This window comes from Leucoraja erinacea, chromosome 22 (assembly GCF_028641065.1).
Source record: "Leucoraja erinacea ecotype New England chromosome 22, Leri_hhj_1, whole genome shotgun sequence".
NCBI classification, from domain to species: Eukaryota; Metazoa; Chordata; class Chondrichthyes; order Rajiformes; family Rajidae; genus Leucoraja; species Leucoraja erinaceus.
The window spans coordinates 22,003,883-22,030,940 of record NC_073398.1 but is presented as its reverse complement, the minus strand read 5'-3'; the positions used below and the strand labels follow the sequence as shown (position 1 = coordinate 22,030,940).

General features: G+C 41.6%; 1 protein-coding gene across 1 annotated transcript in view; it reads right to left on the bottom strand.

Annotated features, from left to right (window-relative positions):
• sema3c (sema domain, immunoglobulin domain (Ig), short basic domain, secreted, (semaphorin) 3C) overlaps nucleotides 1-21,671 on the bottom strand; it is a 217,888-nt gene extending 196,217 nt beyond the window's left edge. The window contains exon 1 of the mRNA XM_055653098.1: nucleotides 21,161-21,671. The gene's annotated coding sequence lies outside the window, so the exon portion shown is untranslated. The remainder of the gene's footprint in view (nucleotides 1-21,160) is intronic.
• Nucleotides 21,672-27,058: the final 5,387 nt, after the last annotated feature.

The following is a 27,058-nucleotide window of genomic DNA, read 5'->3' as shown; positions in this document are numbered from 1 at the left end:
ATCTTGTTAATGTCTGTGGGGATTACAAGGCTGAAATACCCAAGGAGCTTGGCTGAGAGTTGAAGATGTGAAGCGCTGTGTCAAAAGGCTACTTTCCAGCAATTGTGTATGAAGCAGCCTCAATGCTCCAGCTTGGCTCTACCTTCCTGGCTGTATAATTTGTTGCAAACGATCAGGGAGTCCTGGGACCAGCAAAACAATATTTATTCATCCTTAATAATTTAAACCTGAACAGGCATGTCCATCACAACTCAGAATTCAAGAAAGATTCCATCAGAACTCAAAGATGAAACCCTTATACAGTATTTAAAACATGTCCGGCTGACACCACGTCCTGATGTTCTTCAGGTAGAATTAATGAAGTAATTGCTACAATGAAGCTTATGTTTCAGTAAAATGTAAAATGTGGTCAGCTTTTCTACACTGAACCCCAGTAATCCCCATGGAAGAGGTTTTTAAATCACAGGCCTGCTCCACAGCCTCATGTGCCCAGACTACTGATCAGGAGTACAGGAGCAACGTTAATTAGGTCCTACAGGATTCTCGTCTATTAACATTCCCCCACACACATCCCCAACACCAAAGGTCTGGTAGGAGGATTGCAAATGCATGAGACCTGTGCACCTTATGTTGCTTCTTTAAAGAAACGTGCAGATGGAGGGAAGGTTTTTTTTAAATTCTGAGCTGTGATGGACATGCCTGCATCGGAGATATCTGTGTTGAATCCCAAGTACCTGCATTTCACTTGACTTTTGCCAATGTGTTTGTATTATGAATGACTCCCATCACTCTGTTCCCACCATGTTTTGCTTCATTAACCCAATTCATTCTGAAAGATTAAGTATTAATTTACTTAGCAGGCTCATTATTGAAAAGTTTAAAGTATGAAGGATGAATAAATATTGCACTTGCTATTATCAACTCCCATTTTTTTTATGTTGTCAAATATTAATTTAGACAATAATGGGTTAGTTAGGTTGAATTTTGGTGATGGCTTCATGTGGCAAGAGAGACTGCTTTACCATTTGAGGAAGAAAAGTTAAGGGTTATAACCATTCAACTTTCCTACCACCAATACTGGTCCATAGTTCTCAGGTTTTTGTTTACAGCTTTCTTAAATAGAGACAGAGCATCACTCATACTCCAGTCTTCCGGTACCTTACCCCCATCTAATGGCAATGCCAGGACTTTCCACAGACTGTCCATTGTGCGCTTGCATAGATCGGAACAGACCCGGGAGATTTAACTACCTTCATATATCTAAGCATGTCCAGCACCTTTTTGACTGCAATGCAGACAGACTTCAAGACATTTCCATTAACTTCCCCAAGTTCCCTAGTCTTCATGTCTTTCTCTGTAGTAAAAACATTGAGAAATAATCATTGAGGACCTTGCCCATCTGCTGCGGCTTCACACACATATAACCATTATGGTTTCTGAGGGTTTCTATGGTTCCTTTGCCTGCAAACAACCTACTCAGATCAACTTTTGCAAGTTCTTGTCCAATACTACCACACTGAAGTAAAGTTAACCAAACTTAAGTAAAGAAATTCTTGAAGGAGGGAGGGATTTACCTTGAATTGTTACAGGTGAATCTTTCTATTTTACATATAGATGAGTGCACCAGGATGTTTATTTCACACATTTTTACCCTCTTGGAGTGCACACCAGGAATTTAGGCATGGAAGCCAGTGAGTGCTATGTTTCTCGATCTATTAATCTGCTAACTCTGGATCCAGAATTCCCACCATGCATTTGTGATAGGCTGCAGGAACACATAATCTCAAAGCTGCCATTTAGACAGTTGATCTGAACAACAATGCCTCCCCAATGGAATATAATTAGCTGGTGGTGTCCTGCCATATTACTTGCTGTTTAATGAATATATTGCAAGGAGTTGAAAGATCCTGTTCAATGTACAATAAAAGCATCACTGTTCGAAAATACATAACATAACTTTGTCGTTGGAGGCAGAGATACCCGTTCCGTGCACAGCCATTTGCCAGTGTGACAAAACAATTGGTTTTCCCAGCACACTGATCAAGAAACACCACAGATTATTCTGGGTCAGTTGTCCACAGGCAAAGCAGGAACTGAGAATGTCTGCAAATTGCTCGGCCATGCGCTGTTTCAAAATTGGTGAGAAAAGATTTCCTTTGCAGAAAACGAGGGACTTGGGAAAAGTAACTAATTACAGTTACTTTATTTTATATAGTTCACCTGTGAACCCAATGCCATAACATTAGAAAAATAACACCATCCCTCCCTCCCCCAGCACTGACACCAACACATATTATGCCGATATGGCACATGATTGAAGGGGCATGCTCCTAGATCTTTGATACTGTCGGGAAGGAATACTATTATAATAAAAAAAATACAGAGCAATACGTACCATGATTAAAAGGAATAAAGCTCTGAAGAAATGCTCTTCATACAAGTTAGACTTTCTATAATGACTGGAATTGTTTCTGCATAGTATATTTCTGCTTTAAGAGGAGGCGGTTCTACTCCGTTAAAATGGAGAGTTGCTTTGTCAGTCTACTCAGCAAAAACATGTCCAAGTTTGGTTGTTGTTTTTGGTCTGCATATTTGTAGAAATGTCTTTTGAAAGGGCAAGGGAAGCAGTCCTTGCTCCCAAGGGAATTGATGAGTATGTTTAGATTTCTGGAGACATCAAAAATGTGCTTTAGTTTTAACTATAGTTCACTAAGGCCGTTTCACCCATAACTGGATACTGTAGATGAATGATAAAATATAACTCATCTCTCTCTAAAATAGTTAATGTACATTTCATAATAATGATGTATCCCCCTTCTTTGCCTCCGTCTACGCTGAGGCCTAGCGGAGCCGGCGACCTCGGGACTCTGGAGGCAGCTGACAGGACTCGTCCTGGGCTCGCTCCCGGCCCAGCCCGGGATGGAACGGTGCTCCCGTGAGAGCGGCATGGTGAGGGGCTGGAGTGGCCCAGGGAGGAACGGCACTCCCGCTGGAGTGGCCCAGCCTGAGGGAGGAACGGCACTCCCGCTGGAGTGGCCCAGCCCGAGGGAGGAACGGCACTCCCGTTGGAGTGGCCCAGCCCGAGGGAGGAACGGCACTCCCGTCGGAGTGGCCCAGCCCGAGGAAGGAATGGCACTCCCGCTGGAGTGGCCCAGCCCGAGGGTGGAACGGTACTCACGTGAGGGCGATCCGGTCCGGGGGCTGGGACGGTGCTCCGGTGGCTGGGACGACGTTCTGGCGGCGGTGTCCAGAGTCCTGGGTTCAGCCGCGGGCCGGCGGTGCGTCCGCTGGACTGGAGGTGCGGCGGCTTCGACCACCCCGGGCCGCAGTGTTTGAACCGGCCCATTCGCGGGGTTCGGTGAGCTGCGGGACTGTTTGTACCATCGCCCGGTGGGGAATTGCCTCAGCGCAGAGGGAGAAGAGGGAAGAGACTGCAGCCCTAAGATTTTTGCCTCCACCACAGTGAGGAGGTGTTTGGAGGACTCACTGTGGTGGATGTTAATTTGTGTTTATTGTTGTTTATTATTGTATCATTGTATGAATGACTGCAGGCACGAAATTTCGTTCAGACCGTAAGGTCTGAATGACAATAAAGGAAATTCAATAAAGTTTTTTTAAATTATATTTTCTTTTGTCATCTGTAGTCAGCCAATTATTATTGATTAATTTTGGCGTAAGTATTTTATCTGAAATTATGTTGGGCAGCTGCAGGTATTTGATTAGTTGTGGTACAAAGCAAGTGATGCTTCAAGATGCATGAGAGAGAATCCCATCAGTATTCGCTTGGGCAGCTTACAACCCAGGGGTATGAATATTAATGTTTCTAACTTCAATTAACCCCTGCATCCCCACTCTCTCCATCCCTCTCCCACGCCAGTCACACCAGCGTTCATTCTCACCTAACTACAGCTAACAATGGCCTTTGTTTCCCTTCTCATTGTTACTTTTTTGCATATCTTTAATTATTTTGGTCTATATCTCTCTACATCATTGTCTATATCTCTCGTATTTCTTTCTCATGACTTTCAATCTGAAGAAGGGCCTCGACCCGAAATGTCACCCATTCATTCTCTCCAGAGATGCTGCCTGTCCCGCTGAGTTACTCCAACATTTTGTGTCTACCTTTGGTTTAAACCAGCACTTGCAGTTCCTTCCTACACATCAGTATTATGTTGGGTTTATATTGGAGGTTGTAACTCTCATGAATTTGCAAGCCAATCAGTGCATGTAATCAAATATAAATAATGCCATTTTTATATTCTCCAGCCGCATTTAGAGGTTACATTACAGTCCTGACCTTTTTACGTGGCTTAGTTTTACGGCAGGATGTTTACTTGAAGCCGACAAAAGCTGGCAATGCAAATGGCGGAGTGAAACATACTCAACACATCCATTGGCAATGTACTCTCAAGATGTTAACATTCTCCTTTAATATGTAAACCTCACATGCCATCATCATCATGTAGGTAGTTAGATTTCATTCAAGTCAGCGCAATGTAATCTGAAAACAATCTCAGCAAAGTCTGCATCTGTGTCTGTCTTACTTTCCTTAACAACCATGAAGTGCAAAACAAGATCAACAAATGTAAATGATACTTAGAGGTCTCTTTTTTTTTTATCGTTGACAGATTTTCTAAACAAGATGTAGAGACCAGTGGTTGGCTTATGAAATGAACATAATCATATTTCACTTGAAACCATGTGATATTTAGTCCTGATATTAATTAGACTGCCTGGAAATTGTTAATTATATATTCAGAACCACACCTGAATCAAGATTTGTTTAAAAGCACTATATCAAGAAATAACCTTGACAGAGAAAAATAGACAAACATATTTTACTCCATGAAAAACAGACCGGCGATTCAATTATAGAATTATGTGCCTACCTCACTGAGTTCCAAACATTCCTTACACTTGGCATCACAGAGTCTCTGCACAGTGATTTATCAAACAAGGAATATTTAATGCAGCACACTCAAGCAGTCAATCTGCTTTTAATGAATATGCTTCAGGCTGCACTTCTGAAGACTGCTGTTTTGTGGAAAACAATGCAGCTGTGCTTCCTGTTGTTCAAAGTTTTATCTGTTGTCCAAATGGCTTTATTCTTCCCTGCTAAAATAATTTTATCTTTAGTTGGCTCCTGGACTGAACTTCAGTTATGAAAAAAAAAAATCGGGCTCGTTTAACTCAGCCCAGTCCTATATAAACAGTTTAGCATACAACGAGAGAGCAGGCTATTTTAGACTGGGTATTGAGTAATGAGGAAGGGTTAGTTAGCAGTCTTGTTGTACGTGCCCCCTTGGGCAAGAGTGACCATAATATGGTTGAGTTCTTCATTAGGATGGAGAGTAACATTGTTAATTCAGAAACAATGGTTCTGAACTTAAAGAAAGGTAACTTTGAGGGTATGAGACGTGAATTGGCCAAGATTGACTGGCAATTAATTCTAAAAGGGTTGACGGTGGATATGCAATGGAAGATATTTAAAGACTGCATGGATGAACTACAAAAATTGTTCATCCCAGTTTGGCAAAAGAATAAATCAGGGAAGGTAGTGCATCCGTGGATAACAAGGGAAATCAGGGATAGTATCAAAGCGAAGGATGATGCGTACAAATTAGCCAGAAAAAGCAGCATACTAGAGGACTGGGAGAAATTCATAGACCAGCAGAGGAGGACAAAGGGCTTAATTAGGAAAGGAAAAATAGATTATGAAAGAAAACTGGCAGGGAACATAAAAACTGACTGCAAAGGTTTTTATAGATATGTGAAAAGAAAGAGATTAGTTAAAACAAATATAGGTCCCTTGCAGTCAGAAACAGGTGAGTTGATCATGGGGAACAAGGATATGGCGGACCAATTGAATAACTACTTTGGTTCCGTCTTCACAAAGGAAGACATAAATAATCTGCCGGAAATAGCAGGGACCGCGGGTCAAAGGAGTTGGAGGAATTGAGTGAAATCCAGGTTAGTCGGGAAGTGGTGTTGGGTAAATTGAATGGATTAAAGGCCGATAAATCCCCAGGGCCAGATAGGCTGCATCCCAGAGTACTTACGGAAGTAGCTCCAGAAATAGTGGATGCATTAGTAATAATCTTTCAAAACTCTTTAGATTCTGGGCTCTGAGGATTGGCGGGTAGCAAACGTAACCCCACTTTTTAAGAAGGGAGGGAGAGAGAAAACTGGGGAATTACAGACCAGTTAGTCTAACATCGGTAGTGGAGAAACTGCTAGAGTCAGTTATTAAAGACGGGATAGCAGCACATTTGGAAAGTGGTGAAATCATTGGACAAAGTCAGCATGGATTTATGAAAGGAAAATCATGTCTGACGAATCTTATAGAATTTTTCGAGGATGTAACTAGTAGCGTGGATAGGGGAGAACCAGTGGATGTGGTGTATCTAGACTTCCAGAAGGCTTTCGACAAGGTCCCACATAAGAGATTAGTATACAAACTTAAAGCACACGGCATTGGGGGTTCAGTATTGATGTGGATAGAGAACTGGCTGGCAAACAGGAAGCAAAGAGTAGGAGTAAACGGGTCCTTTTCACAATGGCGGGCAGTGACTAGTGGGGTACCGCAAGGCTCAGTGCTGGGACCCCAGCTATTTACAATATATATTAATGATCTGGATGAGGGAATTGAAGGAAATATCTCCAAGTTTGCGGATGACATGAAGCTGGGGGGCAGTGTTAGAATAGAATAGAATAGAATAGTTTCTTTATTGTCATTGTAACATGAAGCATGTACAACAAAATTTTAAAAAATGTCAGCTGTGAGGAGGATGCTAGGAGACTGGGTGAGTGGGCAAATGTTTGGCAGATGCAATATAATGTGGTTAAATGTGAGGTTATCCATTTTGGTGGCAAAAACAGGAAAGCAGACTATTATCTAAATGGTGGCCGATTAGGAAAAGGGCAGATGCAGCGAGACCTGGGTGTCATGGTACACCAGTCATTGAAAGTAGGCATGCAGATGCAGCAGGCAGTGAAGAAAGCGAATGGTATGTTAGCTTTTATAGCAAAAGGATTTGAGTATAGGAGCAGGGAGGTTCTACTGCAGTTGTACAGGGTCTTGGTGAGACCACACCTGGAGTATTGCGTACAGTTTTGGTCTCCAAATCTGAGGAAGGACATTATTGCCATAGAGGGAGTGCAGAGAAGGTTCAACAGACTGATTCCTGGGATGACAGGACAGTCTTATGAAGAAAGACTGGATAGACTTGGTTTATACTCTCTAGAATTTAGGAGATTGAGAGGGGATCTTATAGAAACTTACAAAATTTTTAAGCGGTTGGACAGGCTAGATGCAGGAAGATTGTTCCCGATGTTGGGGAAGTCCAGGACAAGGGGTCACAGCTTAAGGATAAGGGGGAAATCCTTTAAAACCGAGATGAGAAAAACTTTTTTCACACAGAGAGTGGTGAATCTCTGGAACTCTCTGCCACAGAGGGCAGTTGAGGCCAGTTCATTGGCTATATTTAAGAGGTAGTTAGATGTGGCCCTTGTGGCTAAGGGGATCAGAGGGTATGGAGAGAAGGCAGGTACGGGATACTGAGTTGGATGATCAGCCATGATCATATTGAATGGCGGTGCAGGCTCGAAGGGCCGAATGGCCTACTCCTGCACCTAATTTCTATGTTTCTATGTTTCTATACATCAATATGTGAAAGAAACTGGTATAAATGGTCCTAAAATTGGTTCTCATTAAAAACATGGTTTCTAATCTTGATTTCTTTGATATAATTTGATTTAAATGGACAACTTTGCTTGTACAAATGCAATGTACAAATGTCTCTGTGTCTTCTCTGATACTGAAGGCCTGGTTCCCCAAGCAACACATTCCCCAACGCAATATTCCACCACTCACCTGTTCCCCCAATGGGCATATTTATATGCGGGGTGTGGGGGGGAAGGGGGGGGGGTTGCATGGGGATGGGTGTGAGTGGGCTGGGGGTGGGGTTGTGGGGGGGGGGAGGGGATGTGTAGGCAGGAAGGGGTTGTGGGGTGTGTGGGCAGGGGGGTTTGAGGGGGGGGGGATGGGTGTGTGGGCAGGGGGGGATGGTGGGGATGGGTGTGTGGGCGGGGGAGTTGTTGGGGGGAGGGTGTGTGGGCAGGGGGGGGGTTTGTGTGGGAAGGCGGTGTGTGGGGGTAGGGGGTGTGTGGACGAGGGAGGTTGTGGGGTGAGGGGGGTTGTAGGCAGGAGGGGGGGTTGCAGGGGGAGGGGGATGTATGGGCGGGGGGGTGTTGTGAGGGAGGGGGTTGTGTGGGAAGGGGAGGGTGGGAAGGGGAGGGGGGAGTGCTCAGAGAAAAGACGGGGAAAAGCCATGGGGAGAGGGGGCGGGGCTGGAGCTGGCAGTGCGAGGGGGACTCACAGTAGGCGCTGACCGCTGGTCGCTCTCCTCCGCCGTGATCAGACTCTCCGATTTCCATTTGGCGATATTGGCGACATCTCCGACTCCACGCCAGGCTGGATTGGGCTTTGCCGTGTTGTGCTGGGTTGCGGCACTACCGGTCCCTCCGAAAATTGTGTCCGGTTGGAGACCTCCGCCGGCCACCCGCAGCTCCAGTAAAGACGCGATGGCGCAGGAAAGGGCGGACTGTCCCGGGGAGTGACAGAAGAAGAGACTAAACCGCGTGGCGCTGACTGGCAGGAGAGGAGATCGATCTGCGCATGCGCGGTTTATAAGATTTTTAAACCTCGCTAAATTTTATAATTAGCCACTGATCGGAACAAAACTTGGTGCACTCGCAGCACAAGAGAACTGTGAGTGAGCTGGCGAAAAATCGTAGCGCTATTGTGTACCGTTTTTATGCAAATTGTAAAATCGTGCAAACCGGAAGATAACAAGATCAGAGTTTAAGTTATATAATAATAATAATAATAATAATAGTGTATAATTATGTGTATATATTAATAGTCTATAATTATGTATAGATAGATTTATTTATATTAATAAATTCTCATTTTATTAATTAAATAATATCTCAATTATGATGGAGATATCCGATCCTAGTTCAAAATGATGGTCAGCTAAGCAAACACTTGCGTGTGTTAATTTTCAGTATGATTTTGAATATAGTACTATGCACAATAGAGACAATTCTGCAGCATATTAAGCAGTAGACGGAATATGTGGACTGTGATAAAAGCTTTGAGCTTGGCCAGTATATCAGGAATGTCTGGAGCTTTTCTCCACAGTCAGGGGATGGGAGCTTTAAGAAGGGTGGTGGGTAACTGGTCTGTCAGCTGCTTTCCAAAATGGAATTGTAGATCACTGCCTCGAGTGCCAACAAGTAAGAGGCAGCCTCACCAACGGCCTGTCTAGTCTCTTTTTTTCTTTTGTTGTTTGTAGTCGGTTTTATTTGTATGTTTTAGTGTATCTTTAGTTTTGTATTATGTGGGGGAGGGAGGTGTGTTTTGGGAAACTTTTTTATCTCTTCCCCCAACGAAGAGGCGACTTTTTCCATATCGTATCTCTGTGGTCTAATATCGTGGAGCTGGCGGTCTCTTTGTTAGGGATAGACTTTGGGAGCTCCAACCGCAGGAGCTTCGACCACCCCGATCGCAGGAGCCTCAATCGCCCCAACGCGGGGGCTTCGATCGCTGACTGTAGGAAATTAGATCGCCCCGACTGCGGATGGTTCGATTGCCCCGACTGCGGGAGAAAAGGAGGAAGAAGGTAAAAGTTATTCGCCTTCCATCGCAATGGGGAATGAGGTCACCCAAAAACAAGATGGACAGGCTGCCCGCGCTGGTGAGGACTCAGAGGAATTGCCGTGAGTGCAGTGATCTCAGTGTTTCGCGGGGACATGGCTCTATGAGGACTTCCCGGAGTCTAGTGCGAGTGTGGAAGGCTTTCTGACTGTTCGGGCGGACAGGGACTGCAGATAGAGTGACAGCGGTCGGTACACCTGTGATCACATCATGGTGAAGAGCTTGTGTGTGGCCCGGACATTGAACTGATGGCCGTGGTTCTCTGCTTCTGCTGTGTGCCCAGGAGATTCTCATACGCCACTGTGGTGGCTGTTTATGTTTAATCTTTATGTAATTTTGTATCTTGTTGCTTTATGGTATGACTGTATGGTAAATCAAATTTCACTGTACCTCAGTACACGTGACAATAAAGAACCATTGACCCATTTAGTGAATACTAATTATTCATTTTTACCATTACCATTCGTTAAATTGTGTTCTATTTATTTCAATGCCTGGCCTTCCTAATTTTGAAAACAAGAATTTCTAATTCAAAACAGAAATCTAATTCTAAGCTCATTATTTGTTTGTTTTTTTAACAAATCTGGCATATTTTTATTAATGCATTAACTTATCAACCGATATATTTTCCTATAATTAACTTGATCAATACTTCATCATACAGCACACATTGTTATTTTTGACAGCTCAGCAGTGGTAATGAGTGAATTTCTGACTTGATGTATATCATCCCAGTTTAATTGGAGATCTCTCAGTGGGATTATTTATAGCTAATGACACGCCAAGCAGTAGCAAATTGCTTGACCAGGCCAATGGTTTGACATGATCCAAATGGTGCTAATCCAGAGACCCTTCTTTTACAGAGTTGATTTATTAAACATGGCTGTGGTTATTTTGATGCTAAATGGATACAATCAAAGACAGAAAGAGAAAGGAGGCACAGTTTGCAGTATCTTAGCATGTGCACCGAATAATTTAAAAAAAATCAGCATTGCCATGAATGCAAACCAGTTTAGTTTAATTTATTGTCACGTGTACTGGGGTACAGTGAAATGCTTTTTTGTTGTGTGCTATCCAGTCAGCGGAAAGGCTAAGTATGATTACAATCAAGCTGCCCACAATGTACAGATACAGGAGAAAAAGAATGACATTTAGTGCAAGATAAAATCCTATTAAAGATTATTTGAGGGTCTCCAATGGGGTAGATGGTAGGACAGGGCTGCTCTCAGTATCTGTAGATCCATGATTTCTGCCTTTATAAATCAAAGACAAAGTCTACTGATTACTTCATTGTGGAATAAAAAAGTACATATGTGATGCTCGTCCTGTGGTGAGTGATGGCAACGACACTATTGTGCAATTTTGATTTAAAGCGCTGGTAAATATTTACTTTATACCTAATGGGCCTCTGGCTAGTTGATTTTTCTCATTGATGCCTCTGGTATTATTTTCTTTCCACCAGCATGCCAGTTTCTCATTCCAACTCCACGCAAAGGAGAGATTCATGAGCTGTCTAATTTCCATCCATTAGTGCTAATGGATGGAAAATCATGAATCAACCCCATGGAGCTTTGTGCCTGGATTACTGCTTTGAATTTCCTTTACAGTAATCTTGCATCATAGGATTTTGCCTTCAATATCCTGATCAGATACCTGGGGATTCCCATCACTAGATACTGGGATGCAGGCAGCTGCTGTGTGCTTCAGACCATGTTACCTCTAATCTACGAATGTAAAAGGCATCTTAATTTGAACAAAAATTTGTTTACGCCGAAGAAATATTCAATTTGTATCCAACTCCAAGATACAATCAATCAAGAATTAGTGGCAGATGTACCAAGATATTAATATTTATGTACAAAGCAAGACAATATATTAGAAAGATTTGTACTGGTCTCAGGGTTTATGGGGAGATGGCAGGAGAATGGGCTTGAGAGGGAAAGATAGATCAGCCATGATTGAATGGCAGAGTAGACTTGATGGGCCAGGTGGCCTGAAGGGCCAGTCCCACTTTCACGACCTAATTAATGAGCTCTGCCGAGTTTGCCCTTGACTCATCCTCGCAGCATGGTCGTCACAAGGTCGTAGGAGGTCGTAGGTAGTTCGTAGCAGGCCGTGATGCTAGTTGTAGGTACTCGTGGCATCAAGTAGGTCGGGGCGTTTTTCTAGCATGATGAAAAATGTCCACGAGTAAAAAAGGTTGTGAATTAGGTTGTGAAAGTGGGACAGGCCCTTAATTCTGCTCCTAGAACTTATGAACTTATGAATGATACCATGTTTTTTAGTCTGACATATTTAAAGATTTAGCCCATGCCTAGGTGTGAAGAAAAATTATAAAATAACTGAGCATTTGGAATACTGCGAAAATTAATTACCTGGAAGAAAAGTTGATGGCTTGTACTTCACATCAGTAGTTAAAGATATTACTAAAGGGTCATCGAATCATACAGAACGGATACAGGCCCTTAAAATAAACTTTACATTAATACATTACATTGCAGTTAATTGGCACAGAAACTCATCAGAAATTCTCCCATTTGGGAAGAGACGGCTATATATCTGGCAGGGTGTTGAAGGCAATACATAGCACTGGAAATGCAGATTGAAAAAGAGAACGGAAATGTGGCTGCCTGTAACCATGCCACACTCTGGAGGGTGGACAACATGTGGAGGAATTCTCAAACATCTTTTACTTTGACATCATCTGCACTAATAGTTAATTAGGAACAATATTTTGCCGTACTGAGTGACATTTCATGCTGACTAGGTGGCAATGTGGATCCACATATCATATCAGTGATAAAAGGGAGCCTGACACCCCAAACCACTGAAGGCACTTAAAGATATGCGATAGATGTCTCTGTTACTTCTCAACTGGACATATAACTAAAATGTCCATATTCATCAAATTTAGATGGTTTTGCTTCTGGAGCTTGAAATAGGCACCCAATTAAAACCAGACATTGCCAGGAGACTAGAGAGAATTATATAATTTATGAGGCATAGATAGGGTCGACTGGCAGAACATTTTTCCCAGGATGGAAAAATCAAATAGTAGAGGGCACAACTTTAAGGTGAGAGGAGTAAAGTTTGTGCGGAAACTTTTATGGGGCATGCTTTTTTTTTGCACAGAGGGAGGTGAGTGCCTGTTCATGTTGTCCACTACTTTGCATATTTTGTTATATCAATAAATCATTATAAATGCTTGCAGGATACTATTGAGGACAATGACCTACCTCGGATCTATTGAATCGACACCATGGGAGGGGGGACGGGGACGATTTTCTTCTTTAACAGCTGATGGGTTTAAATGAAATGGGAAGTTTAAATTTAAAAAGTAATGTCAAACCTGAGCATAACCTGTATTGTTTCCTTGTACTCATGGTTCTGACAGAGGTAGAATGGTGAAATGGGAACTCCAAGGAGGCAAGCTGTTCATAAAAATCTTGCAATAGAGTCGTAGTGTGATACAGTGTGGAAACAGGCGTTCGGCCTAACTTGCCCATGCTGACCAACATTTCCCAACTACACTAGTCCTACCTGCCTGTGTTTAGCCCCTATCCCTCTAAACCTGTCCTATCTATGCCCCTGTCTAATTGTTTCTTATACGTTGCAATAGTCCCAGCTTCAATTACCTCCTTTGGCAGTTTGTTCCATACATCCACCACCCTTGTGTGGAAAAGTTACCCCTCAGATTCCTATTAAATCTTTTCTCCTTCACCTTAAACCTATGTCTTCTGGTTCTGCACTTTAAATTAGCTGAACCGTGTTAGAGAGTGAGATACATCAATCTCTTCCACTACCCACAGTGAACGGGATGAAGTATGATTAACCAAGAGGGTTAAGAGATGCAGGGACAGATGTGATTCCACAATTCTAAGGTAATCTGATTGAACCGATTGAACTCCAAACCCATCTTTATGATTTTAAAAAAAAAAGCCAATGGGAATCTTTCCCACAGATTTTATTTAATTGCCTGAACACTACAGGAAAATGAGCATCACCTTACAATTTGGCTATGTCATGCCGTGACAGTACTGGCCTCATTCTCTCTTCAATGCAACGGCTTAAAGTAAATGGCAAGGCTCATTGCCAACAATTTGTTCCAAGGGTGGAATTTCTGTTCTTCTGTCACATTTTAATCCTCACAGCTGTTGGTTGACAAAAGAAAGGAACTCCCTGGGGAAGCTGCTCTAATGATCATGAAGGACAAAGCTCTCCATCCGAACAAAATGCCACAATCTGAGGTTGCGACTAAGATGTGGTAATGATCTGCCTTCCCGTCCCGCCTATAAAGGAATTCTTTAGCATTTCTCCTCTGTGTTTTTATTCCACTGGATGGATAAAAATGAACTTCATTCAAGAATAAAGTGGTGCTGGGGTGGCACAGTGGCACAGCGGTAGAGTTTATGCTTTACAGTGCTTGCAGCACCGGAGACACGGGTTCAATCCTGACAACGGGTGCTGTCTGTACGGAGTTTGTACGTTCTCCCTGTGACCGCATGGGTTTTCTTCGAGATCTTCGGTTTCCTCCCACACCCCAAAGTCATACAGGTTTGTCGGTTAATTGGTTTGGGTTTGTATACTTGGTATAAGTGTAAATTGTCCCTCATGCGTGTAGGCATGTGTTAATGTGCAAGGATCGCCGGTCGGTGTGGACTCAGTGGGCCGAAAGGCCCTTATCCTCGCTGTATCTCAAAACTAAACTAATAATCACAGATGTGACTGTGTGCCACAAAAACATAAAGCAGCTGATCGCCACGCAAATCACAACTCAGACAGGTCAACCAAACAAGTGCAGTGGATGAAATGGCCTTTTCTGAAGGCCGCTTGGGGAAGGTATCCAGCAGCAGAGCGGCACTCACTTTACACCCTCAGTCACAAATATTCCCAACAATATTGCAAAATTGTGGTGGTGAATCTGTGGAATTCATTGACACAGAAGGCTGTGGAGGCCAAGTCAGTGGATATATTTAAGGCAGAGATAGATTCTTGATTAGTACGGGTGTCAGAGGTTATGGGGACAAGGCAGGAGAATGGGGTTAGGAGGGAGAGATAGATCAACCATGATTGAATAGTGGAGTAAACTTGATGGGCCGGATGGCCTAATCCTGCTCCTATCACTTATGATCTTATTATCTTATGAATTTGATTTTGAATATCGATTTCTCTAATTTCAAGTAACCCTAGTTTTCCCTCACTCTCCATTCCTCCCCCACCCTAGTTCTTCAACCAGTTTCAATGTCCTTCTGATTGATTTTACTGATTACATGTCTCCTTGTAACCTTCCCCTCAGCTAACAATAAGCCATTCTACATTTTCTTGAGCATTGTCGGCTTTGATCTGTTGTTTTCACATGTTACTCTTCCATATCTCTAGTATCCCTCTCCCTCTCCCCGACTCTCAGTTTGAAGAAGGGTCTCGATATAAAACATCACCCATTCCTTCTCTCAAGAGATGTTGCCCGTCCCGTCAAGTTACACCAGCATTTATCTTCGGTGTAAATCAGCATCTGCAGTTCCCTCCTACACAAAATTTAAAACAGTTTCTTAACTCGCCATAAAATAAAGCATGGTGCAAACATTTATCTAAAATAACCTTCAATCTAGTCTGAACAGAGCCAGATTAAGACCCATAGAGGCCCTAAGCTTTTGGTGCCCCCATATATGTGTAATTCAAAATATAAACAATAATAAACCATAAAATATTTTTTTATTTTTCAAAATGAAACAAAACTAACAGTAAGATGGAAAATAATGTTTATTTTTGTATACTTCCACTTTATTTATATTTGAAAAGTTTTCTCCTACTTTTTTTAATTGCAAAGTCTTTGATCAGATCCTCAAAATTAATCTTACTATGACACCATGAACACTTTGAAATTATATTTCCGATCATATAAACCACTTTGAATATTATTTTAGCAAGTTTAAAGCGAATTCTATTGTGCCGTAAACCATTTACCATTTCTGTGGTGCCCCCTTTCCCTTGATGCCCTAAGCACGTGCTTATTTTGCTTAATGGTTAATTCAGCCCTGAGTCTGAACCATGTAAAATATTAATTAATTTGAAACAATTTTGTTATGTTTCGTGTTGAATAACTTTGCCTTCTAAAACAGGAAAGAATATTCACTTTTCATTTTCCTACTTTCTTCTTGGCCAGCATCCCTTTATCTGCCTCTTCCCATCGTTCTTCAAAATGTTTTCGTCATTAAAAATGGTGCATCTGCAAGATGCGTGTTTGGGCTTCAGATCTTGAGTTAATGTTAGAATGGCCCCTGGTGTGTTCACATCTTTGCACTGTATTTGTGAGGGTGTAAGTGCTTGCACAGCTAGTCCCCAGAGAAAATGCAGAACATATACATTGTGGAATTAGTTGAAACATATGGTGTATATGCGGATCTACAATCACAAATTACAATTGCTCCACACTTATGCACTGTAAATGACTTGATTGTAATCTTGTATTGTCTTTCCGCTGACTGGATAGCATGCAACAAAGGCTTTTCACTGTACGTCGGTACCCGTGACAATAAACTAAACTGTAAACTGTAATTGTTCCTTTACTGTTGTCTTCATAAAAAATGATAAAGGGGTGAGTTAGAAACAAAACGAGCTCTGTTGAAGCGAGCAATTTACCAGCAAACTTCGGTATCTGGTTATGATTATGTATCAAGAGTCTTATCATGCGGCACAAACAGATTCTCTGAATGCAGTGCAGTTTAAATAGTGATTAGATGTCAACCCAGCAACATTGGAACGTCACGGTGATGGAGATTGCATCTATTAGCTGAGATGTTAAATCAAGATTTTGTCAAATGGACACATAGCTCAAATTTAAAATAATTATTCAATTGTTTATAACCTGTTTCAGGACATCCTGAAAGATACGTACATTTCTCTATAAATACCAGCATTCTTGCTTATTAGTTTTGGTTTTAGAGATACAGCGCAGAAACAGGTCCTTCGGCCCACTGAGTCTGCACTGACCAGCGATCCCCACACATTAATACTATCCTACACACACCAGGGACAATTTACACTTATACCAAGCCAATTAACCTGCAAACCTGTAAGTCTTTGAAGATCTCGGAGAAAGCTCACATGGTTACGGGGAGAACATATAAACTCCATACAGACAGCACCCATAGTCGGGATCGAACCTGGGTCTCTGGCGCTGCAAGCGCTGTAAGACAGCAACTCACCCGCTGTGCCATCCTGCGCATTCTTTGGTCACATCCACCCATGGTCCTTTCCATGCCAGTAAGATTATGCTGTTGCCTCTGATAATTGGCAATGGCTATAGACGTGCATCATCTTGCCTTGCGAAAGCGAGGGAAGTGTGTCACTAAGTGCTACTCAATTTGTGTGGGTGTTGCAGATTGAACAGCAGGCAGTGTGTATACATTAGGCATTGTGGATGTGAGGCTTGTATTAGTGCAATCCATTTCTCCGTGGATTGTCACCTTGTCGTGGTGGAGAAGCTTATGCGATCCTAAGATCCTGAGAGTGATGCCATCTGGAGCTATGCCCCTGGTAGGGTCACCCATGGTGGTAAGGTCGAGGGGGAGGTCTCTGACAAATATAAGGTCTCTGACAAATTTTCCTGCTGTAAAACAGTTCTCCCTTCAGCCCACCAAGTTCGCCCCAACCATCTATCACCCATTCACACTAGTTCTATGCTATCCTACTTTCTCATCCACTATCGAAACACTAGGGGCAATTTACAGAGGCCAATTAACCTACAAACCTGCATGTCTTTAGGATGCGGGAGCAGACCGGGGCACCAGGAGGAAACCCACATGGTCACAGGGAAAATGTGCAAACTGCATACAAACAGCACCTGACGTTAGGATTGAACCTGGGTCTCTGGCGCTACACTAGCTGCGCCACTGTGCAGCCAAGATACCAGAGCTCAGGAGTATTCTGTGTCACAGAAGAATCACGACTATTGAGTTGGTTCAATATGTGCAAATACATTCCCTGTGAATCCTGATGTTATGAAATTACAATAGATGGATATTAAAAGGGAAAAAACAGGAAGACTTAAAACACCTCGCCCGAGTGAAGTGATTATCTTCTTTGGAAAAATACCACAAAAAATCTATGGATAAATAATCGTCATTATCTTACATTGCCACTGGCATTCACCGTGAAATGTTTCTTCGCAGAGGTGAATGATTTAATTCACACAATAAATCATCAAATATCTTCGATCATCTTGTCCCCTCTTCTCCAGCATCTTCTCCCAAAACATCACTGCATCCGGTCCAATGGATACAATGAGACTTTTCTGGGATAACTTCCCCGTGCACCTCTGTTGCACCTGGAAACTGATGACTGGTGATGCAACGAGCAGCAGGTATGTTTTCAGACACCTTGTCTCGGGGACCATTCGGGAAATGCATCTACACACTGAGCTATGAAAAGACTCCCTTTTGCCTGTCACTGTTGAAGGCAGAAAATAGCCGGAAAACAGATCAAATGTTCACTGCTGTTCTCATGCCACACATTTGGCAGAGGAAAGCCCAGAAATGGGGGAGAGTGGGTGACAATGTGATGTGACTTGGCAGTGTGGAAGTTCCTGGTCTGGCTTAAGGGTCTCCAGTTCAGCCTCCTTCAGAACTGGGAAATAAACATCTTGACAAAGATTCTCAAAAACATTGTCAAATCTGCATTGTTTTTCTAATAGGTAGCAATGCTATTCTGAATATTTAGCCCAATAGACAATCTCTTGCCAAAGTTACCAATGGACACTGTGCCAAACTATTTGTAAGCTCTACCTTTGAAATGATTTATTGACCATATAAAGTGAATAGAGTATAAATATTCCATTGACGCTGGAATTGTATTAAAAATATGTTATTATGGAATACAAATGGAATGTGAAATTTTGTACACTGGGTTAGCGGTCTTGTGTTCCATGGGAATGCAACAACTGTGCTTAATAATCCTAGGGGGTGTGGCTGAGCAGGATATATGCTGAAATCAGTTAAATATTTGCCAGGACACTAAATGAAAACACTTTCCGTTTTTAATATGGTTGAAGTTTTAAGAGGGAAATCATTTATTAAAATCTTGTGTGACTGATAATTATGATATATTTATGTTTATATATTGTGGGGGAGATGTGGAAGGAGTGGATGGGGGGAGAGAGAGAGGGGAGGGAGAGGGGGAGGGAGAGAGAGAGAGAGAGAGAGAGAGAGAGGGAAAGAGGGAGAGAGAGAGAGAGAGAGAGAGATAGAATGGGCGAGAGAGGAGGAAGAGAGATAGGGGAGAGAGAGAGGTAGAGGAAGGGAGAGGGGGAAGATTGGAAAATGGGCTTCAACATTTTTTGCTACACCTCACAGATTGAAGTCCAATAAAAAGTTTCAGTGTTTCCAGTCAGGACACATTGTTGTTAATTGTTGCCTCCATACAATCAGTGCTTAATAAAATGGAAAACATATCTCATGAAAGGAAGAAGTGATGTCCCGCTGGTGCCAGTGATAGGGGTGGGGTGGCAGGTACTATCATTACATCCAACACCCATTGAGAGAACAAGTCACTTTACCCGTTTGGCTTTGGGAGTATGGAGCTGATAGGTCTGATGCAACATGGCAGAAAAGGAAGACAGCAGACTGCACTTGGCCCTTTGGTCTGTCAATGTTCAATTAATCTTACTGGGGGCTTCCATAGAGGAATTTGCACGGGGAAAGGAAACAGGTCAGAGTAATCTTTTGGAGGCAGCAGAAGGATTTCTGCTCTTCTTGGTCAAATCCCCCCCAAAAATGATAAAGCATAGCCATTTCCTCATGTGTTCAGCAGTAGTTGGCCTTCCACTGAACAAGGCAGCCCGTGGTCCATAAACATTACATTGTTAAAGTCTGAGTTTAGCAGTGAAACAAAGCACTGATGCGATCTGGGCAAGCATGCAAGCCATTCCTGTTGAGAATTCTTGTTTGGTCAATTGGGGGAACAAGGCAGATAATGAAGAGAAGTTGAATCTGCTGTCTGCCCTAATTTCCAGCATAAACAGACCCGAGGTAATCTAGATATCACCCAAGATTTTCTTTGTGTCTGTGATAAGGTGCTGGCCAACACTCAATGGAGACGTGTAAATCTATCCCAAAACATCAGGGGTATATTTGCAATAAAAAGGTGCACAATTCTGGTCCTAAACCTCTTTTTTTCCCATAAAGGAAGAGCATTTTTGACAGATGTTAATGGAAACTACTCGGAGTTCATATCGAACTGAAAGGTGAGGTCTTGGATATCATTACGCAACTGCAGAAAAAATAATCATGTGGCCTGACTTCAGGACAACTGATGGACAATGTCAGGGGTGATGTACACACATGGTATTTTTTTATAATAAGCAGTATTATTAAAAAATAAAAGTGTGGTGTACCTTATTACCTTTTACATGCCTACTGGGAGGTTGCAATATCAAGCAATTCTATAATATCCATGAATAAACTACAGTAACATTAACTAGCGTGCGCTGTCTGGCAACTATCCCACTACTTTTTAGCCCAAGTCAAGTATTTTATTGTCATATGTCCCAAAGCAAAAGCATAGCTTGATGTTTCATTCATCTTTTTTCAAAGGTATACCATAAGTTCACACACATTTATGATAGAATAAGATTAAGAGATCTCGACTCAAAGGGGGAGTTGTAGTTATTGCATGAATCTAAATTTCCTGAAGCAGCCCCAAGTTGTTTCAATGCACCCTCTGCAAGGTAAAAGACTGAAATAAAACAGAAGCTCTTGGAAGTATTCAGCAAGTCAAATAATGATCAACTGCAAGAATGAGAAAGTCATTTACTACACAGGCAGCATTTGTTACACCGCTTTGCCCATTTGGGACTCTGTAATACAGTTACTGTATAATGGGTGAAAATACTGGAGAGCTTTGGGTTATTTATATAGCAATCATCAAGCCCTGTGCGATAAATGTGTCTTTGCAGAAAATAAAACCGTCCAGTTATTGTTCCGATACAGACTTAAACTAATTCATAGCAAAGTTAATCCATGTAAAGCCATGTAGCAAAAGAGGTTTTAGTATTGAAAACATATTTAATTGGATTCACTAAACAGAAGCAGCATCTTGTAAAACCGAACTAAATATATTATTTGAATGCAGTGATATTTACAGAGCATCAATTAAGCCCATTTATGTATTTTGTTGTTAATTAAATAGTATTGAAGAAAAAAAAAGATGCAGATCTTGATTATCCTAGTTCAGTTAAAAACCTTGTTCAGGTATATCAACATATAATGTATTCAGATTTAATTTTTCACTTCTCCAGAAACTATGCTCTTTCTTTTTGAATCAGTAGCTTTACCTCATCTCTAACTTCCCATCCACAAATCACAACAAAAACTTTAAATGTAAAATTGTTTGTACAAGGCATTCATATTTACAACACAAGGCATAACAGCAAGAAATCCTTACCAGATTTATATGGACAAGTAAATATTTTTCTTGCTGGTTGCCATCCTTCCGACTAGTCCTAACTGTTTGGTTAGCGGTGAAGAATCCTCACACTTCTAGAGTCCACATTCATTCATGATTCAGACCGGTAAAGTATGCAGCTGCCTATTATGGAAAGGGCGTGCAGCATAAGGGAACAATCTTGTGCAGTAGCCAAATCTGGGTCAGCCGAAAGCACTCTGAAGCATTTACTTTGTTCTCCGTTAATTCCAAACATAAAACCACAAACTAAAAAAAGTTATATGATCCATATTTGGGAGGGAGGTGGTGGATCAAATGGTGGCATTTGCAAGGGCTGGTTTTAAACACAATTATTCACACCTTAAGGCAGAGGTCCACCATTTGTGTGTGAGGTGTTAGATAAAAACCTTTCCAATAATTTGCCCAAATGTAGCAAAGTCTTCATACAGGTTAATGAACCTGGTCTGAATTTCACTTACACTTAAAATAATAGGTTCTATTCAGTATTGCTCATTTTGATTATAATTTTGGGATGAGAGTAATTACAACTCCACCTTTAGTTTAGAGAATTTTAGTTTAAACAGACCGTTCAGCCCACCAAGTCCAGGCCGACCAGTGATCCCCTTACACTAACACCATCCTACACGCTCTAGGGATAATTTACTTTATCCCAAGGCAATTATGCTACAAACTGGAGAATGGGAGGAAACCCGAGCACCCGGAGAAATCCCACACGGTCGCGGGGAGAACATAAAAACTGTGTACAGACAGTGCCCATCATCTGGATTGAAACCAGGTCTCTGGCACTGCAAGACAGCAAATCTACCGCTGTGCCACCATGCCACCCAACTCTGCCGTGCCCACTACTTTCTGTCAGGCACCTAAGTTTATGAAAATAACCTTGCAGAGGTGATATAAAATTGAAGAGCCTGTAACAACTTAATTGGAATAAGTTCCAAAGTATTACACATATGGTTAACCAGAAGGCCTTAAACATTAAACAAATAAGGTACTTGTAACATTCCAAAGCAATTGTAAGTTTTGCCTTTAAAAGTTTAGATTTCTTCAAAATTATTTAGTTACATTTTGAGACATACTGCTCTCATCAGTATCGCAGTTCTAAATTGTTTTTATATCTTAACCATACCTGTTGTGTCAACTTGATATATTACTGAGCTAACTTTATCCAGAAGAAGGAAAACCAAAATGTGTTTGACTTTCAATTTGAAACATCTGTTAAATTGAAAAGGTGAAGGAGAGGACTGTGAATTCAGAACATTCCTTAAGTTTTGGTTTACACTAAGAAAAACATGTAAAATGTGGCAGATGCAAGCATACAAGGGCAAAAAAAAAAAAGTGTTAAAAGTGCTCAGTGGGTCAAGCGGCATCTGTGGAGGCCAAAGTAACATGTCAATGTTTCGGGCTAAAACATTGCATCAGGAATTAAAGGATAGAGGAAAGATTGCCACTGTGCAGCAGCACAAGAGAGGGGTGGGATAGAGGCTGTCGATTAAATTCGGGAGGAGTGGTGGTATTGTTGGGCAGATAGGATCAGATGGGGATGATGGAAGGGAATGGGAAAGGTGAACAAGAGGGGAAGAAACCCAGTGTGTGTCGTAGATGGGGAGATGGGGAGATGGGGAGATGGGTTACAATAACTTATAACCCAGCAGAACATGAGCTGCTGTTCTGACCAGACCAGAAGAACATCTCATCCACAATCCTTATTCAGCGCAGAACCTACTGGTCTTTTATATTTCACAGGCTTATCCAAATTTTCCCTAAAAGCATCTAGACTATCACCTAGACTATCTATCTTCTCACTAAATGCATCTAGACCATCACTTTGACCTCACCCTATGGTGGCAAGTTGTACATGCTCATCATCTTTCTTCTGAATTCCCCATTTGACTTCTTGATGACAATATTATACCTGGGCCTCTCTTCCCACAGGTGGGAAGACTCCTTATTTTTCAGGAAATATTTAGCCCAGTTTGGCCATTGTTTCCAGATAAATATAAATGTGTAATTCTTGTAACATAGTTAAGATGTTTGTTGTATCTCTTTTGTGATTATGGATCAATTTTTATTTCAAGGCAACCTGAAATGTACACTTTTGCTCCAAGCCAGGTTTAAACATGCTTTGGTACAGTTTAACAAAATCCAAACTTTAAAAAATGTCATTCCTTTGACAATAGACCCAGTGTTTGTTTGCTTTTTATGATCTTGTTGATCCGCATGATATGTCTACCTGAACTTTTAGATGCTCCTAAAATGCTCCACTCGTTTTAGATTTCATCTTTTTAATAAATGTAATTTTGTTCTCCTGACCAAAACATAATAACCTGCTTATCTGTATCTAATTACTTCAGCAATAAAATATTATTAATATCTACCTTGGCATCTCTTTCTTTCTCTCTGAAATATTAGAGGAAACCCAATAATTTCAACTAATAAAGTTTATTAAAGAAAGAATTTACCGAAATATATATTTTTTTACTACATGCCCATTACATCAGAAGCAAAGTTGGTCCTGTCCAAGTCCACATTGATTCTATCAACTGTGAACCACTGTGGTCACAGCACCAATCTTATAATGGCCCTAGCACTATCTTCTACGTCTGAGTAATTACCACATAACTAATTATTTTTCATTAACCTAACTCCATTCTATTTCTTGATCATTATTATGCACAGACCTATTAATTAACATATTAAGATGCACTTTATCAAGCCATTTTGAAAACTCTAGATATGCTACCTTTCGCTTTTCCTTTACCTATTCCAGTTATATCTTCAAAGCATCTAGTGATGATGGTCAAGCAAGTTTCTTTGTGAAATCTTTACCAACTATTCATTATTATACTTTGGTAATAGCGTTTCCATTTGCTTCTTTACAGGGGTTTTAGGCTTACTGGATTCTAGTTCCCTAAGATGAATCTTTCCCCCTTCCTAACATAATGATAGCATCAGTTTCCCGCCAGCCCACCAGCCTGAAATCTTTCACTAATAAGTAAGACAATATATTTAACAATAACTTTACTCTTTTCCAGAGTCTTTAAAATGCATATTTGTCCTTTTATTTATTTTCAAATTGATTCATTTATTTATAAATTGGCCTTGTGAGTTCAGTTACATAATTTTAATTCTCATTTTCTAATACAATGTTCATATTTAAATGAACTCCTGGTTGCCACTACAACATAATGGGATGAATCCTCCTTTGTCTCCCACAGCTGAAGCCACTGATAGTCTATCTCAAGCGAGCACTCTGACTCCCAGGACATTTCATGGCCTGGTGTGGCCCAGACAAGCTCAGGGCTTGTCTCAGCATGGAGAGCTAGCCATGTGGTCGCAGACAGTGAGGCTGTGAGAGGTGGTGAGACCTCAGCCCAGCTCCATTTCCACCTCCAACAGGCCTAAACATACCTGTGGGTCAGGGGCTTCCTGTGCTGTAACAGGCCACCAGCGCTCCTTCTGCAACAGAGGCCGATGTCTGAACATCTTTTATGAGAATGAACCCCTGGAAAGTGTCTGGGCCTGATGGTGTACGTGGTCACATTCTTAAAACCTGTGCTCAACAGCTTGCGGACATCTTCAACCTCTCATTACTGAGGTATAAGGTTCCTACCTGCTTTAAAATGTTATCAATAATACCAAGAAGAGTAAGGTGACATGCCTCCATTTTTATCAACCGGTGGTATTAACATGCGCCAGGATGAAGTACTTTGAGAGGTTGGTTATGGTGCATATCAACTTCTACCTCACAAGAACCAGGACCCACAATAATTTGCCTAAAACCACAACAGGTCCACAGAGGATGTGATCTTGCTGGCTCTCCACTCTGCACTGGACCACTTGGACAGTAAAAACAGATATGTCAGGCTGGTGTCCATAGACTACAGCTGGCCATTCAACATCAGCATCTCTTCAAAAATGGTTTCCAAGCTCAGGCACCTGGGTCTCTGCGCATCCTTCTGCTACTGGATCCTTGACTTCCTCATCAACTGAACATAATCATTATGAATTGACAGCAAAACTTCCCCTATATAACCATCAGCACAGGAGCACCTCAAGGCTGTGTGCTCAGCCCCCTGCTTTACTCACTCTATGCCCATGACTGTGTAGCCAGACAGAATTCCAACTCCACCTTCAAATTTTCCAATGACATCACCTTTGTTGAGCTAATTACAGATGACAGGTCAGAGTATAGGGGGGAGATCCATTGACTGACCGATTGATGCCAGAACACCAATCTTGCTCTCAATGTCAGTAAAACCAATTGTTGACTTGAGAAGAGGAAGGCCGGGAATCCACAAACCCGTTTTCATCGAAGGGACGGTGCTGGAGAGTTGCCAATTTCAAGTTCTGTCCTAGACCTAACACACTGAGGCAATCATAAAGAACGGCCATCAAACTTCTACTCTCTCAGAAATTGAGGAGATTTGGCAGGTGGAGGTAGGCAGACGCTTAGTGGTGGGGAGATGGTCAATGGTATAGAATGCACAGGAAATCCAGGTTAGGAGGCACCTGAATCCTTTTTAAATTGGACAAGGTTCCGAGACAATAACCTAGCCCAACGGAATCAGAAGGACTAAATCTACCTCAAGTGACTTTAATCAGAGTCTGGATTATGGTAACATCGTGCAAGAGAAATTGAAATGAGGTTAAGTCTGTTCTGGTCTGATGAAATCATTTGTAACATAATTTAAGTCACAATACAAACAACTGTTGTTTGAATCAGCTATTAAATTATTATAAAATCTGATTATATAACCTTTGCATCCAGTTGCAAGGAAGTGTGGCACTTATCCAAAACATGATGCCTTGGTAGTTTTGAAGACCATGACACAATTGTTGGATCAAGGAAGGAAAATCAGAAACATTTGGCAGTTTTCAAGATTATTGTAGATAATTTGTCTGTGCAAAGTATATTGTGAGCCAACAATATGACTCCATGATTCAGTCATGTGAAAGTGAATACATCTTCTGAAGATTGATTTTGAACTGAACTCATGTGCCGGACTCTGCCGTTTCTCCTATCCGTTAAGGACGCCAAACTCAATTAATTGGACGATCAGAATGGATCAAATTTTTAAACTACATATTTCATGCTTACTGTTGCAAACAGTTTTTAGAATCGAGAGAGCGGTAGTATTTATCAATGTCGCTTGTGTCAAATTATTTGCAGTTTTGGAAACTGTACAGCAGGTTCATCAGTCAGAGGAAGAAGTTAGAGATCGACGCTAACATTCAACGTCACGGCATGCCAGCTCACAGCGCCACCAAGTGGAGAAACGTCCAAGTGGACAAGTCCCTGTCCCACCAACACATAAAAACATCCAATGTTAGGGGAAGGCAGCTTGGTTTGTCCAGGGGAACATCAGGCACACAGACTCACTACTCCTCTGATCTGATAGTCTGATGACCAAATACAGTAGTTGCTGGGGATTACCTTGTTCTATGGCAAGGAAAGGGAGAAATTATTTTAGGATAGATATGAGAAAACTATAAAGTGTGATTCACATTGATCACCATGGTCACCAGCGCACTAATTAACCTCATCCTGGGGCTAATTAATTTCAAAACCGACTGTAATGAATTGTTGTGTTTAGTGCGGAAAAACGAGGACAAGTTGTTCACATATTCTGTTGTGTTGCAGCAAGTAAGAATTTCATTGTCCCGTCCGGGACATACGACAATAAAACACTCTTGACTCTTGTCTCTTGATATCCGTCGTCAGAAGGCTTACCATTTCAAAGTTAAGGCATTAGAGTAAAATTAATTTATTGAAGTATGTGTTAGAAACATTTTGATTCAGACGTATTAATAAAAATAACAATTTCAGTACAAATATATATTTGTATTGAGTAATCTTAGATTATAGATTACACACCA